Source organism: Balaenoptera ricei, chromosome 2 (genome assembly GCF_028023285.1).
Source record: "Balaenoptera ricei isolate mBalRic1 chromosome 2, mBalRic1.hap2, whole genome shotgun sequence".
NCBI classification, from domain to species: domain Eukaryota; kingdom Metazoa; phylum Chordata; class Mammalia; order Artiodactyla; family Balaenopteridae; genus Balaenoptera; species Balaenoptera ricei.
The window spans coordinates 76520677-76536708 of record NC_082640.1 but is presented as its reverse complement, the minus strand read 5'-3'; the positions used below and the strand labels follow the sequence as shown (position 1 = coordinate 76536708).

At 39.8% G+C, this 16032-nt stretch overlaps 1 protein-coding gene across 1 annotated transcript in view; it reads right to left on the bottom strand.

Moving 5' to 3' along the window:
* The window catches only part of GTF2A2 (general transcription factor IIA subunit 2), a 31533-nt gene extending 16074 nt beyond the window's left edge, over window positions 1-15459 (bottom strand). The window contains exon 1 of the mRNA XM_059913156.1: window positions 15323-15459. The gene's annotated coding sequence lies outside the window, so the exon portion shown is untranslated. The remainder of the gene's footprint in view (window positions 1-15322) is intronic.
* Window positions 15460-16032: the final 573 nt, after the last annotated feature.

The following is a 16032-nucleotide window of genomic DNA, read 5'->3' as shown; positions in this document are numbered from 1 at the left end:
AATGGAACAGGATAGAAAGCCCAGAGATAAACCCATGCACACATGGTCACCTTATCTTTGATAAAGGAGGCAAGCATATACAGTGGAGAAAAGACAGCCTCTTCAATAAGTGGTGCTGGGAAAATTGGACAGGTACATGTGAAAGTATGAAATTAGAACACTCCCTGACACCATACACAAAAATAAACTCAAAATGGATTAAAGACCTAAGTGTAAGGCCAGACACTATCAAACTCTTAGAGGAAAACATAGGCAGAACACACTCTCTGACATAAATCACAGCAAGATCCTTTTTGACCCAGCACCTAGAGAAATGGAAATAAAAACACAAATAAACAAATGGGACCTAATGAAACTTAAAAGCTTTTGCACAGCAAAGGAAACCATAAACAAGACCAAAAGACAACCCTCAGAATAGGAGAAAATATTTGCAAATGAAGCAACTGACAAAGGATTAATCTCCAAGATTTACAAGCAGCTCATGCAGCTCAATAACAAAAAAACAAACAACCCAATCCAAAAATGGGCAGAAGACCTAAACAGACATTTCTCCAAAGAAGATATACAGATTGCCAACAGACACATGAAAGAATGCTCAACATCATTAATCATTAGAGAAATGCAAATCAAAACTACAATGAGGTATCATCTCACACCGGTCAGAATGGCCATCATCAAAAAATCTAGAAACAATAAATGCTGGAGAGGGTGTGGAGAAAAGGGAACCCTCTTGCACTGCTGGTGGGAATGTAAATTGATACAGCCACTATGGAGAACAGTATGGAGGTTCCTTAGAAAACTAAAAATAGAACTACCATACGACCCAGCAATCCCACTACGGGGCATATACCCTGAGAAAACCATAATTCAAAAAGAGTCATGTACCAAAATGTTCATTGCAGCTCTATTTACAATAGCTAGGACATGGAAGCAACCTAAGTGTCCATCATCGGATGAATGGATAAAGAAGATGTGGCACATATATATGATGGAATATTACTCAGCCATAAAAAGAAATGAAATGGAGGTATTTGTAATGAGGTGGATGGAGTTAGAATCTGTCATACAGAGTGAAGTAAGTCAGAAAGAGAAAAACAAATACGGTATGCTAACACATATATATGGAATCTAAGGAAAAAAAAAAAAGGTCATGAAGAACCTAGTGGCAAGATGGGAATAAAGACACAGACCTACTAGAGAATGGACTTGAGGATATGGGGAGGGGGAGGGGTGAGATGTGACAGGGTGAAAGAGTGGCATGGACACATATACACTACCAAATGTAAAATAGATAGCTAGTGGGAAGCAGCCGCATAGCACAGGGAGATCAGCTCGGTGCTTTGTGACCACCTAGAGCAGTGGGATAAGGAGGGTGGGAGGGAGGGAGATGCAAGAGGGAAGAGATATGGGAACATATGTATATGTATAACTGATTCATTTGTTATAAAGCAGAAGCTAACACACCACTGTAAAGCAATTATACTTCAATAAAGATGTTTAAAAAAAAAAAAAATTAACCTACAACCAAGAATACTCTACCCAGCAAGGCTCTCATTCAGATTCGACGACAAAATCAAAAGCTTTACACAGGCAAAAGCTAAGAGAATTCAGCACCACCAGACCAGCTTTGCAACAAGTGCTAAAGAAAGTTTTCTAGGTAGACAAGAAAAGACCACAATGAGAAACAGGGAAATTACAAATGGAAAAGCTCACTGTTAAAGGCAAACATACAGTAAAGGTAGGAAATCATCCACACACAAATATGATATTGAAATCAGCAATTGTGAGGAGAGCACAAATACAGGATATGGGAAATAATTTGAAATTAAAAGACCAGCAACAGAAAACAATCTTGTTTATATATAGACTGCTATATCAAAACCTCATGGTAATCACAAACTGAAAATCTACAATAGATACACACACAAAAAAGAAAAAAGGATCCAAACACAACACTAAAGTTAGTCATCAAATCACAAGAGAAGAGAACAAAAGAGGAATGGGAGAAAAAAGACCTAAAAAAAAATACCAAAACGATTAAGAAAAAGGCAATAAGAACATACATAAAGATAATTACCTTAAATGTAAATGGAATAAATGCTCCAACCAAAAGATAAAGACTGGATGAATGAATACACAAACAAGACCCCGTATATACACTGTCTACAAGAGATCCACTTCAGACCTAGGGACACATACAGACAGAAAGTGAAGGGATGGAAAAAGATACTCCATGCAAATGGAAATTAAAAGAAAGCTGGAGTAGCAGTACTCATATCAGATAAAATAGACTTTAAAATAAAGAATGTTATAAGAGACAAGGAAGGACCCTACATAATGATCAAGGGATCAATCCAAGACATAGCAATTGTAAATATATATGCACCCAACACAGGAGCTCCTCAATATATGAGGCAAATGCTAACAGCCATAAAAGGGGAAATCAATTGTAACACAATAATAGTGGGGGACTTTAACGCCCCACTTTCATCAATGAACAGCTCATCCAGACAGAAAATCAATAAGGAAACACAGGCCTTAAATGACACATTAGACCAGGTGGACTTAATTGATATTTATAGAGCACTCCATCCAAAAGCAGCAGAATACATATTCTTTTCAAGTGCACATGGTACACTGTCCAGGATTGATCACATCTTGGGCCACAAAGTGAGCCTCGGTAAATTTAGGAAAACTGAAATCATATCAAGCATCTTTTCTGACTACAATGCTATGAGATTAGAAATCAACTATAAGAAAAAAACTGTAAAAAACACAAACCCATGGAGGCTAAAAAATATGCTACTAACCAACCAATGGATCACTGAAGAAATCAAAGAGGAAATCAAAAAATACCTAGAGACAACTGAAAATGAAAGCACGACGATCCAAAACCTATGGGATGCAGCAAAAGCAGTTCTAAGAGGGGAGTTTATAGCAATACAATTTTACCTCAGGAAATAAGAAACAGCTCAAACAACCTAACCTTACACCTAAGCAACTAGAGAAAGAAGAACAAACAAAACTGCAAGTCAGTAGAAGGAAAGAAATCATAAAGATGAGAGCATAAGTAAATGAAATACAGATGAAGAAAACGACAGAAAAGATCAATGAAACTAAAAGCTGGTTCTTTGAAAAGATGAAGTTGATAAGCCTTTAGCCAGACTCATCAAGAAAAAAAGCAGAGGGCTCAAATCAATAAAATTAGAAATGGACAAAGTGAGAGAGTAGCATGGACATATATACACTACCAAACATAAAACAGCTAGTGGGAAGCAGCCGCATAGCACAGGGATATCAGCTCAGTGCTCTGTGACCACCTAGAGGGGTGGGATAGGGAGGGTGGGAGGGAGGGAGACGCAAGAGGGAAGAGATATGGGAACATATGTGTATGTATAACTGATTCACTTTGTTATAAAGCAGAAACGAACTCACCATTGTAAAGCAATTATACTCCAATAAAGATGTTAAAAAAAAAAAAAAGAAATGAAAAACGAGAAGTTACAATGGACACCACAGAAATACAAAGGATTGTAAGAGACTACTACAAGCAACGATATGCCAATAAACTGGACAACCTGGAAGAAATGGACAAATTCTTGGAAAGGTACAACTTTCCAAGACTGAACCAGGAAGAATTAGAAAATATAAACAGACCAATCACAAGTAGTGAAATTGAAACTGTAATTTAAAACTTCCAACAGGAGGTCTGGGCAAGATGGCGGAAGAGTAAGATGCGGAGATCACCTTCCTTCCCACAGATACATTAGAAATACATCTACACGTGGAACTGCTCCTACAGAACACCCACTGAACGCTGGCAGAAGACGTCAAACCTCCCAAAAGGCAAGAAACTCCCCATGTACTTGGATAGGGTAAAAGAAAAAAGAAACAACAGAGACAAAAGAACAGGGACGGGACCTGCACCACTGGGAGGGAGCTCTGAAGGAGGAAAGGTTTCCACACACTAGGAAGCCCCTTCGCGGGCGGAGACTGCAGGTGGCACAGGGGGGAAGCCTCGGAGCCACGGAGGAGAGCGCAGCCACAGGGGTGCGGAGGGCAAAGCGGAGAGATTCCCGCACAGAGAAGCGGTGCCGAGCAGCACTCACCAGCCAGAGAAGCTTGTCTGCTCACCCGCTGGGGCGGGCGGGGGCTGGGAGCTGAGGCTCGGGCTTCGGTTGGATCGCAGGGAGAGGACTGGGGTTGGCGGCGTGAACACAGCCTCAAGGGGCTAGCGCACCACAGCTAGCCGGGAGGGAGTCCGGGAAAAAGTCTGCAGCTGCCGAAGAGGCAACAGACTTTTTCTTGCCTCTTTGTTTCGCGGTGCGCAAGGAGAGGGGATTCAGAGCGCCGCCTAAACGAGCTCCAGAGACGGGCGCAAGCCGTGGCTATCAGCGTGGACCCGAGACGGGCATGAGACGCTAAGGCTGCTGCTGCCGCCACCAAAAAGCCTGTGTGCGAGCACAGGTCACTATCCACACCGCCCCTCCCGGGAGCCTGTGCAACCCACCACTGCCAGGGTCCCGTGATCCAGGGACAACTTCCCCAGGAGAACGCACGGTGCGCCTCAGGCTGCTGCAACGTCACGCTGGCCCCTGCCACCGCAGGCTCACCCCGCATCTGTACCCCTCCCTCCCCACAGCCTGAGTGAGCCAGAGCCCCCGAAGCAGCTGCTCCTTTAACCCCGTCCTGTGTGAGCGAAGAACAGACGCCCTCAGGCGACCTACACACAGAGGCGGGTCCAAATCCAAAGCTGAACCCCGGGAGCTGTACGAACAAAGAAGAGAAAGGGAAATCTCTCCCAGCAGCCTCAGGAGCAGTGGATTAAAGCTCCACAGACAACTTGATGTACCTGCATCTGTTGAATACCTGAATAGACAACGAATCATCCCAAATTGAGGAGGTGGACTTTGGGAGCAGGATATATTAATTTTTCCCCTTTTCCTTTTTTTCTGAGTGTATATGTATATGCTTCTGGGTGAGATTTTGTCTGTATAGCTTTGCTTTCACCATTTGTCCTAGGGTTTGGTCCGTCCGTGTTTTTTTTTTTTACTTAAAAAATTTTTTTTCTTAATAAATTTTCTCTTAATAATTTTTTCCTTATTTTTTATTTTACAGATACAGTATGCTAACACATATATATGGAATCTAAGGGAAAAAAAAAGGTCATGAAGAACCTAGTGGCAAGACAGGAATAAAGACACAGACCTACTAGAGAATGGACTTGAGGATATGGGGAGGGGGAGGGGTGAGATGTGACAGGGTGAGAGAGTGGCATGGACATATATACACTACCAAATGTAAAATAGATAGCTAGTGGGAAGCAGCCGCATAGCACAGGGAGATCAGCTCGGTGCTTTGTGACCACCTAGAGGGGTGGGATAGGGAGGGTGGGAGGGAGCGAGATGCAAGAGGGAAGAGATATGGGAACATATGTATATGTATAACTGATTCACTTTGTTATAAAGCAGAAACTAACACACCATTGTAAAGCAATTTTACTCCAATAAAGATGTTTAAAAAAAAATTAAAAAAAATTTTTTTCTTAATAATTTTTTCCTTAATTTTTATTTTAAAAAATTAAAATTATTCTCTTAATAATTTTTTTCTTATTTTTTATTATAATAGCTTTATTTTATTTTATCCTCTTTTTTTCTATTTTTTCTCCCTTTTATTGTGAGCCGTGTGGATGAAAGGTTCTTGGTGCTCCAGCCAGGCATCAGGGCTGTGCCTCTGTGGTGGGAGAGCCAACTTCAGGACACTGGTCCACAAGAGACCTCCCAGCTCCACGTAACACCAAATGGCAAAAATCTCTCAGAGATCTCCATCTCAGCATCAAGACCCAGCTTCACTCAACGACCAGCAAGCTACAGTGCTGGACACCCTATGCCAAACAACTAGCAAGACAGGAACACAGCCCCATCCATTAGCAGAGAGGCTGCCTAAAATCATACTAAGTTCACAGACACCCCAAAACACACACCAGACGTGGACGTGCCCACCAGAAAGACAAGATCCAGCCTCATCCACCAGAACACAGGCACTAGTCCCCTCCACCAGGAAGCCTACACAACCCACTGAACGAACCTTAGCCACTGGGGACAGATACCAAAAACAACGGGAACTACGAACCTGCAGCCTGTGAAAAGGAGACCCCAAACAAAGTAAGATAAGCAAAATGAGAAGACAAAAAAACACACAGCAGGTGAAGGAGCAGGGTCAAAACACACCAGATCTAACAAATGAAGAGGAAATAGGCAGTCTACCTAAAAAAGAATTCAGAATAATGATAGTAAAGATGATCCAGAATCTTGGAAATAGAATAGACAAAATGCAAGAAACATTTAACAAGGATGTAGAAGAACTAAAGAGGAACCAAGCAACGATGAAAAACACAATAAATGAAATTAAAAATACTCTAGACGGGATCAATAGCAGAATAACTGAGGCAGAAGAACGGATAAGTGACCTGGAAGATAAAAGAGTGGAAATAACTACGGCAGAGCAGAATAAAGAAAAAAGAATGAAAAGAACTGAGGACAGTCTCAGAGACCTCTGGGACAACACTAAACACACCAACATTCGAATTATAGGGGTCCCAGAAGAAGAAGAGAAAAAGAAAGGGACTGAGAAAATATTTGAAGAGATTATAGTTGAAAACTTCCCTAATATGGGAAAGGAAATAGTTAATCAAGTTCTGGAAGCACAGAGAGTCCCATACAGGATAAATCCAAGGAGAAACACGCCAAGGCACATATTAATCACACTATCAAAAATTAAATATAAAGAAAACATATTAAAAGCAGCAAGGGAAAAACAACAAATAACACACAAGGGAATCCCCATAAGGTTAACAGCTGATCTTTCAGCAGAAACTCTGCAAGCCAGAAGGGAGTGGCAGGATATACTTAAAGTCATGAAGGAGAAAAACCTACAACCAAGGTTACTCTACCCAGCAAGGATCTCATTCAGATGTGATGGAGAAATTAAAACCTTTACAGACAAGCAAAAGCTGAGAGAGTTCAGCACCACCAAACCAGCTTTACAACAAATGCTAAAGGAACTTCTCTAGGCAAGAAACACAAGAGAAGGAAAACACCTACAATAACAAACCCAAAACATTTAAGAAAATGGGAATAGGAACATACTTATCGATAATTACCTTAAATGTAAATGGATTAAATGCTCCCACCAAAAGACATAGACTAGCTGAATGGATACAGAAACAAGACCCGTATATATGCCGTCTACAAGAGACCCACTTCAGACCTAGGGACACATACAGACTGAAAGTGAGGGGATGGAAAAAGATATTCCATGCAAATGGAAATCAAAAGAAAGCTGGAGTAGCAATTCTCATATCAGACAAAATAGACTTTAAAATAAAGACTATTACAAGAGACAAAGAAAGACACTATATAATGATCAAGGGATCGATCCAAGAAGAAGGTATAACAATTGTAAATATTTATGCACCCAACATAGGAGCACCTCAATACATAAGGCAAATACTAACAGACATAAAAGGGGAAATTGACAGTAACACAATCATAGTAGGGGACTTTAACACCCCACTTTCACCAATGGACAGATCATCCAAAATGAAAATAAATAAGGAAACACAAGCTTTAAATGATACATTAAACAAGATGGACTCAATTGGTATTTATAGGACATTCCACCCCAAAACAACAGAATACACATTTTTCTCAAGTGCTCATGGATCATCCTCCAGGATAGATCATATCTTGGGTCACATATCAAGCCTTGGTAAATTTAAGAAAACTGAAATCGTATCAAGTATCTTTTCTGACCACAACGCTATGAGACTAGATATCAATTACAGGAAAAGATCTGTAAAAAATACAAACACATGGAGGCTACACAATACACTACTTAATAAGGAAGTGATCACTGAAGAAATCAAAGGGGAAATCAAAAAATACCTAGAAACAAATGACAATGGAGACACGACGACCCAAAACCTATGGGATGCAGCAAAAGCAGTTCTAAGAGGGAAGTTTATAGCAATACAAGCCTACATCAAGAAACAGAAAACATCTCGAATAAACAACCTAACCTTGCACCTAAAGCAATTAGAGAAAGAAGAACACAAAAACCCCAAAGCTAGCAGAAGGAAAGAAATCATAAAGATCAGATCAGAAATAAATGAAAAAGAAATGAAGGAGACAATAGCAAAGATCAATAAAACTAAAAGCTGGTTCTTTGAGAAGATAAACAAAATTGATAAACCATTAGCCACACTCATCAAGAGAAAAAGGGAGAAGACTCAAATCAATAGAATTAGAAATGAAAAAGGAGAAGTAACAACTGACACTGCAGAAATACAAACGATCATGAGAGATTACTACAAGCAACTCTATGCCAATAAAATGGACAACCTGGAAGAAATGGACAGATTCTTAGAAATGCACAACCTGCCGAGACTGAACCAGGAAGAAATAGAAAATACGAACAGACCAATCACAAGCACTGAAATTGAAACTGTGATTAAAAATCTTCCGACAAACAAAAGCCCAGGACCAGATGGCTTCACAGGCGAATTCTATCCAACATTTAGAGAAGAGCTAACACCTATCCTTCTCAAACTCTTCCAAAATATTGCAGAGGGAGGAACACTCCCCAACTCATTCTACGAGGCTACCATCACCCTGATACCAAAACCAGACAAAGATGTGACAAAGAAAGAAAACTACAGGCCAATATCACGGATGAACATAGATGCAAAAATCCTCAAAAAATACTAGCAAACAGAATCCAGCAGCACATTAAAAGGATCATACACCATGATCAAGTGGGGTTTATTCCAGGAATGCAAGGATTCTTCAATATACGTAAATCAATCAACGTGATACATCATATTAACAAATTGAAGGAGAAAAACCATATGATTATCTCAATAGATGCAGAGAAAGCTTTCGACAAAATTCAACACCCATTTATGATAAAAGCCCTGCAGAAAGTAGGCATAGAGGGAACTTTCCTCAACATAGTAAAGGCCATATATGACAAACCCACAGGCAACATTGTCCTCAATGGTGAAAAACTGAAACCATTTCCACTAAGATCAGGAACAAGACAAGGTTGCCCACTCTCACCACTATTATTCAACATAGTTTTGAAAGTCCTAGCCACGCCAATCAGAGAAGAAAAAGAAATAAAAGGAATCCAAATCGGAAAAGAAGAAGTAAAGCTGTCACTGTTTGCAGATGACACGATACTAAACATAGAGAATCCTAAAACTGCCACTAGAAAACTGCTAGAGCTAATTAATGAATATGGTAAAGTTGCAGGATACAAAATTAATGCACAGAAACCTCTTGCATTCCTATACACTAATGATGAAAAATCTGAAAGAGAAATTATGAAAACACTTCCATTTACCATTGCAACAAAAAGAATAAAATATCTAGGAATAAACCTACCTAAGGAGACAAAAGACCTGTATGCAGAAAATTATGAGACACTGATGAAAGAAATTAAAGGTGATACAAATAGATGGAGAGATATACCATGTTCCTGGATTGGAAGAATCAACATTGTGAAAATGACTCTACTACCCAAAGCAATCTACAGATTCAATGCAATCCCTATCAAACTACCACTGGCATTTTTCACAGAACTACAACCAAAAATTTCACAATTTGTATGGAAACAGAAAAGACCCCGAATAGCCAAAGCAATCTTGAGAACAAAAAATGGAGCTGGAGGAATCAGGCTCCCTGACTTCAGACTATATTACAAAGCTACAGTTATCAAGACAGTTTGGTACTGGCACAAAAACAGAGAAATAGATCAATGGAACAGGATAGAAAGCCCAGAGATAAACCCACGCACATATGGTCACCTTATCTTTGATAAAGGAGGCAAGCATATACAGTGGAGAAAAGACAGCCTCTTCAATAAGTGGTGCTGGGAAAACTGGACAGGCACATGTAAAAGTATGAAATTAGAACACTCCCTGACACCATACACAAAAATAAACTCAAAATGTATTAAAGACCTAAATGTAAGGCCAGACACTACCAAACTCTTAGAGGAAAACATAGGCAGAACACTCTATGACATAAATCACAGCAAGATCCTTTTTGACCCAACTCCTAGAGAAATGGAAATAAAAACACAAATAAACAAATGGGACCTAATGAAACTTAAAAGCTTTTGCACAGCAAAGGAAACCATAAACAAGACCAAAAGACAACATTCAGAATGGGAGAAAATATTTGCAAATGAAGCAACTGACAAAGGATTAATCTCCAAGATTTACAAGCAGCTCATGCAGCTCAATAACAAAAAAACAAACAACCCAATCCAAAAATGGGCAGAAGACCTAAACAGACATTTCTCCAAAGAAGATACACAGATTGCCAACAGACACATGAAAGAATGCTCAACATCATTAATCATTAGAGAAATGCAAATCAAAACTACAATGAGATATCATCTCACACCGGTCACAATGGCCATCATCAAAAAATCTAGAAACAATAAATGCTGGAGAGGGTGTGGAGGAAAGGGAACCCTCTTGCACTGTTGGTGTGAATGTAAATTGATACAGCCACTATGGAGAACAGTATGGAGGTTCCTTAAAAAACTAAAAATAGAACTACCATATGACCCAGCAATCCCACTACTGGGCATATACCCTGAGAAAACCATAATTCAAAAAGAGTCATGTACCAAAATGTTCATTGCAGCTCTATTTACAATAGCCAGGACATGGAAGCAACCTAAGTGTCCATCATCGGATGAATGGACAAAGAAGATATGGCACATATATACAATGGAATATTACTCAGCCATAAAAAGAAACGAAATGGAGGTATTTGTAGTGAGGTGGTTGGAGTTAGAGTCTGTCATACAGAGTGAAGTAAGTCAGAAAGAGAAAAGCAAATACAGTGTGTTAACACATATATATGGAATCTAAGAAAAAAAAAAAAAAGGTCATGAAGAACCTAGTGGCAAGACGGGAATAAAGACACAGACCTACTAGAGAATGGACTTGAGGATATGGGGAGGGGGAGGGGTGAGATGTGACAGGGTGAGAGAGTGGCATGGACATATATACACTACCAAACGTAAAATAGACAGCTAGTGGGAAGCAGCCACATAGCACAGGGAGATCAGCTCGGTGCTTTGTGACCACCTAGAGGGGTGGGATAGGGAGGGTGGGAGGGAGCGAGACACAAGAGGGAAGAGATATGGGAACATATGTATAACTGATTCACTTTGTCATAAAGCAGAAACTAACACCACTGTAAAGCAATTATACTCCAATAAAGATGTTTAAAAAAAAAAAACAAAAAACAACTTCCAACAAACAAAAGTCCAAGACCAGATGGCTTCAGAGGTAAATTCTATCAACCACTTAGAGAAGAGTTAACACCTATCCTTCTGAAACTATTCCCCAAAATTGCAGATGAACACTCCCAAACACATTCTATGAGGCCACCATCACCCTGATACCAAAACCAGATAAAGATACCACAAAAAAAGAAAATTACAGGCCAATATGACAGATGAACATAGACGCAAAATTCCTCAAGAAAACACTAGCAAACCAAATGCAACAACACATTAAAAGGATCATACGTTATGATCAAGTGGGATTTATCCCAGGGATGCAAGGATTCTTCAATATCCACAAATCAATCAGTGTGATACACCACACCAACAAATTGAAGAATAAAAACCATATGATCATCTCAACAGATGCAGAAAAAGCTTTTAACAAAATTCAACACCCATTTATGATAAGAACTCTCCAGAAAGTGGGCATACAGGGAACCTACCTCAACATAATAAAGGCCATATATAACAAACCTACAGTTAACATCATACTCAATGGTGAAAAGCTGAAAGCATTTCCTCTAAGATAGGAACAAGACAAGGATGTCCACTCTCACCACTTTTATTCAACATAGTTTTGGAAGTCCGAGCCGTGGCAATCAGAGAAGAAAAAGAAATAAAAGGAATCCAAATTGGAAAAAAAAAAAATAAAACTGTCACTGTTTGCAGATGACACGATACTATACATAGAAAATCCTAAAGATGCTACCAGAAAACTGCTAGAGCTCATCTATGAATCTGGTAAAGTTGTAGCACACAAAATAAATACACAGAAATCTGATGCATTTCTACACACTAACAACGAAAGATCAGAAGGAGAAATTAAAGAAACAATCCCATTTACCATCGCATCAAAAAGAATAAAATACCTAGGAATAAATCTACCGAAGGAGGCAAAAGACCTGTACTCTGAAATCTACAAAACGCTGATGAAAGAACTTGAAGATGACACAAACATATGGAGAGATATAACATGTTCTTGGATTGGAAGAATCAACATTGTCAAAATGACTATACTAACTGGGGCAATCTACAGATTCAATGCAATCCCTATCAAATTATCAATGGCATTTTTCACAGAATTAGAACCAAAAATTTCACAATTTGTATGGAAACATAAAAGACCCCGAATAGCCAAAGCAATCTTGAGAAAGAAAAATGGAGCTGCGGGAATCGGGCTCCCTGACTTCAAAGTGTGCTGCAAAGCTGTAGTAATCAAAACAGTATAGTACTGGCACAAAACCAGAAATATACATCAATGGAACAGGATAGACAGTCCAGAGGTAAACCCACACACCTATGGTCAACTAGTCTATGACAAAGGAGGCAAGAATATACAATGGAGAAAAGACTGTCTCTTCAATAAGTGGTGCTGGGAAAACTGGACAGCTACATGTAAAAGAATGAAATTAGAACATTCTCTAACACCATACACAAAAATAAACTTGACATGGATTAAAGACCTAAATGTAAGACCGGATATTATAAAACTCTTAGAGGAAAACATAGGCAGAACACTCTCTGACATAAATCACAGCAATATCTTTTTTGACCCACCTCTTAGAGTAATGAAAATAAAGACAAAAATGAACAGGTGGGACCTAATTAAACTTAAAAGCTTTTGCAGAGCAAAGGAAACCATAAACAAAACGAAAATAACCCAGAGAATGGGAGAAAATATTTGCAAACGAGGCGACCTACAAAGGATTAATCTCCAAAATATACAAACAGCTCATGCAGCTCAATATACAAAACAAAGAAAACAATCAAACAATGGGCAGAAGATCAAAATGGACGTTTCTCCAAAGAAGACATACAGATTGCCAAGAAGCACATGAAAAGATGCTCAAGATCACTGGTTATTGGAGAAATGCAGATCAAAGCTGCAATGAGGTATCACCTCACACCGGTCAGAATGGGCATCATCAAAAAAATCTACAAACAATAAATGCTGGAGAGGGTGTGGAGAAAAGGGAACCCTCCTACACTGATGGTGGGCATGTAAACTAGTGCACCCGTTATCAAGAACAGTGTGGAGGTTCCTTAAAAAACTGAATATAGAGCTACCACATGATCCAGCAGTCCCACTCCTGGGCATATAATTGGAGAAAACTGTAATTCGAAAAGATACATGCACCCCAGTGTTCGTTACCGCATTATTTACAATAGCCAAGACACAGAGGCAACCTAAATGTCCATTGACAGAGGAGTGGATAAAAAAGATGTGCCATATATACAATGGAATATTACTCAGCCATAAAAACAGAATGAAATAATGCCATTTGCAGCAACATGGATGGACCTAGAGATTGTCATACTGAGTGAAGTAAGTCAGACAAAGACAAATATCATATGATATCACTTATACGTGGAATCTACAAAAATGGTACAAATGAACTTATTTACAAAACAGAAACAGAGTCACAGATGTAGAAAACAAATTTATGGTTACCAGGGGGAAAAGCGGGGGGATAAATTGGGAGATCGGGATTGACATATACATACTACTATATATAAAACAGATAACTAATAAGGACCTACTGTAAAGTACGGGAAACTCTATTCAATACTCTGTAATGACCTATATGGGAAAAGAATCTTAAAAAAAAAAGAAGTAGATATATGTATAACTGATTCAGTTTGCTGTACACCTAAAACTAACATATCATTGTAAATCAACTATATCCTCCCCCCAAAAAAAACCCACAAGAAGATACATGCACTTTTCTTTCACTGCAGCATTATTTACAATAGCCAAGATACAGAAACAATTAAAGTATCCATCCATGGATGAATGGATAAAAACGATGCGGTATATAGAATGGAATATTATTCAGACATTTAGAAAAATGAAATCCTGCCATTTGGGACAATGTGAATGGGCTTTGAGGTCATTACACCAAGTGAAATAAGTCAGAGAAAAAAACACCACATGATCTCACTTACATGTGCAAACTAAAAAACAAAAGAGAAGAAAATTAAGCTCATAGATAGAAGATTGGGGGTTGGGGAAAAGGATGGGTGAAATTACAAACTTGCATTATAAAATAAGTAAGTCATGGGGATAAAACGTACAGGATGGTGACCAGAGTTACTAATATTGCATTGCATATTTGAAAGTTGCTAAGAGAGTAGATCTTAAAAGTCCTCATCATATGAAAAAAAAATTTTTTGCAACTATGTTTGGTGACGGATGTTAACTAGACTTACTGTGGTGATCCTTTCACAATGTGTACAAATATTGAATCATTATGCTGTACACCTGAAAGTAATGTAGTTAAGTTATATGTCAATTATACCTCAATAAAAAATAATTTTAGAAATAGCTCTGTTATTTAAATGTTAAAATTACTTGCTTTAATAATCTTAAATTTCTAAAAATTCCTTGTGAAATGTTTAATTCTTTCAGATGTGGTATGAGCCACGTAAATTTAGTACTACTCCATTTTGCAGTTTAGAAAATTAAAGTAGAAGGCTCCACATTCGGAAGTAACCTGATAGTCCTAGTCTTTCTTGAGCAAACCATCCAGTTTAAATTCATTCCGGTACCGAGTTCACATGAGGTTGGAAAGCCGACTTCAAGCACCGAAGACACACAAGAATGAGACACTTAAGAAACGCCCCCCGCCCCAAGCCCGCCCCAATACTGTGGGGAAAAATCACCATGTAAGCTTTAAGACTTTCACCTGGCCAAAAATACGGTGCTGGGCTGAGGACCCCTGCCCCCCAACCCCCTACCCTCCGGACTGTTCACATGGCGCCCCGAGTACAACAAGCCTCCCGGCCGCCTCCCTTTCCTTCCCTTCCCACCCCGGGAAGCGCCGCGGGGCCATCCCGGCAGCGAAGTCGGTAACAGGCCGAACCCAGGTCGAAAAGGCCCCCGCAGAAGACCCAAAGGACGCAATGCCTGCTCTGAATGGTGGCAGGGAGCGCGGGCCGGCTCACCCAGTACCTGTGGAAAAGGCGCTTCCCGCCTCGGAGCCGAAAGAAGTGGGTCGGCCAGGAACGCAGCAGGAGGCACCTACTTTCCCCGGGGTACCTCTCCGGCCGCCGCAGAGAAAGCGGCGTTGGGTCGACGACCCGGAAGCACTCGCAGAACCTGGAAATGACGCAGCCCGGAAGCCCCGCCCGTTCCTGCTCCCGCCAGCCACTCAAGTCTTGTGAGAGGGGAGGGATGCGGAGAGAGGAGGAGCGTGGGGCCGCAGTTTTCAAGCCTCAGACAGCTGAACAGGTTTAGCTCCCAAGTAATTCACCAGGTTCACTAAATCGTTAATAATTATAATTTTACAGACTCTTCTCCACTGTTAGACGCACAATTAGAAAATGTAAGGCAGTCACATTTTATGCCTCAAGTGTGTTCAGCGTAATACTGTTGAAGACCCAGTAATACTAAATTGAAGACAAATTCTGAAAAGTTTGTTTAACGAAACAGGGCGGCAATTCATTTAACCCTGCAAGCGTTTAGTTTGTGAAACACAGAATTTCAATTCGGGAGAATCTGTATTTAAAAATTACGCTTAATGCAAGACAAATACTTCAGTTTGTATTTGCGTTTACGTAATCCCAAACGGTATCCTAACTGTGGATTAATGGCAGCAGTAATGTGCACAGCTGTTTGCCGTTAAGCAGTTGAACAGTGATTAAGGAGTAAATGCAAAACAA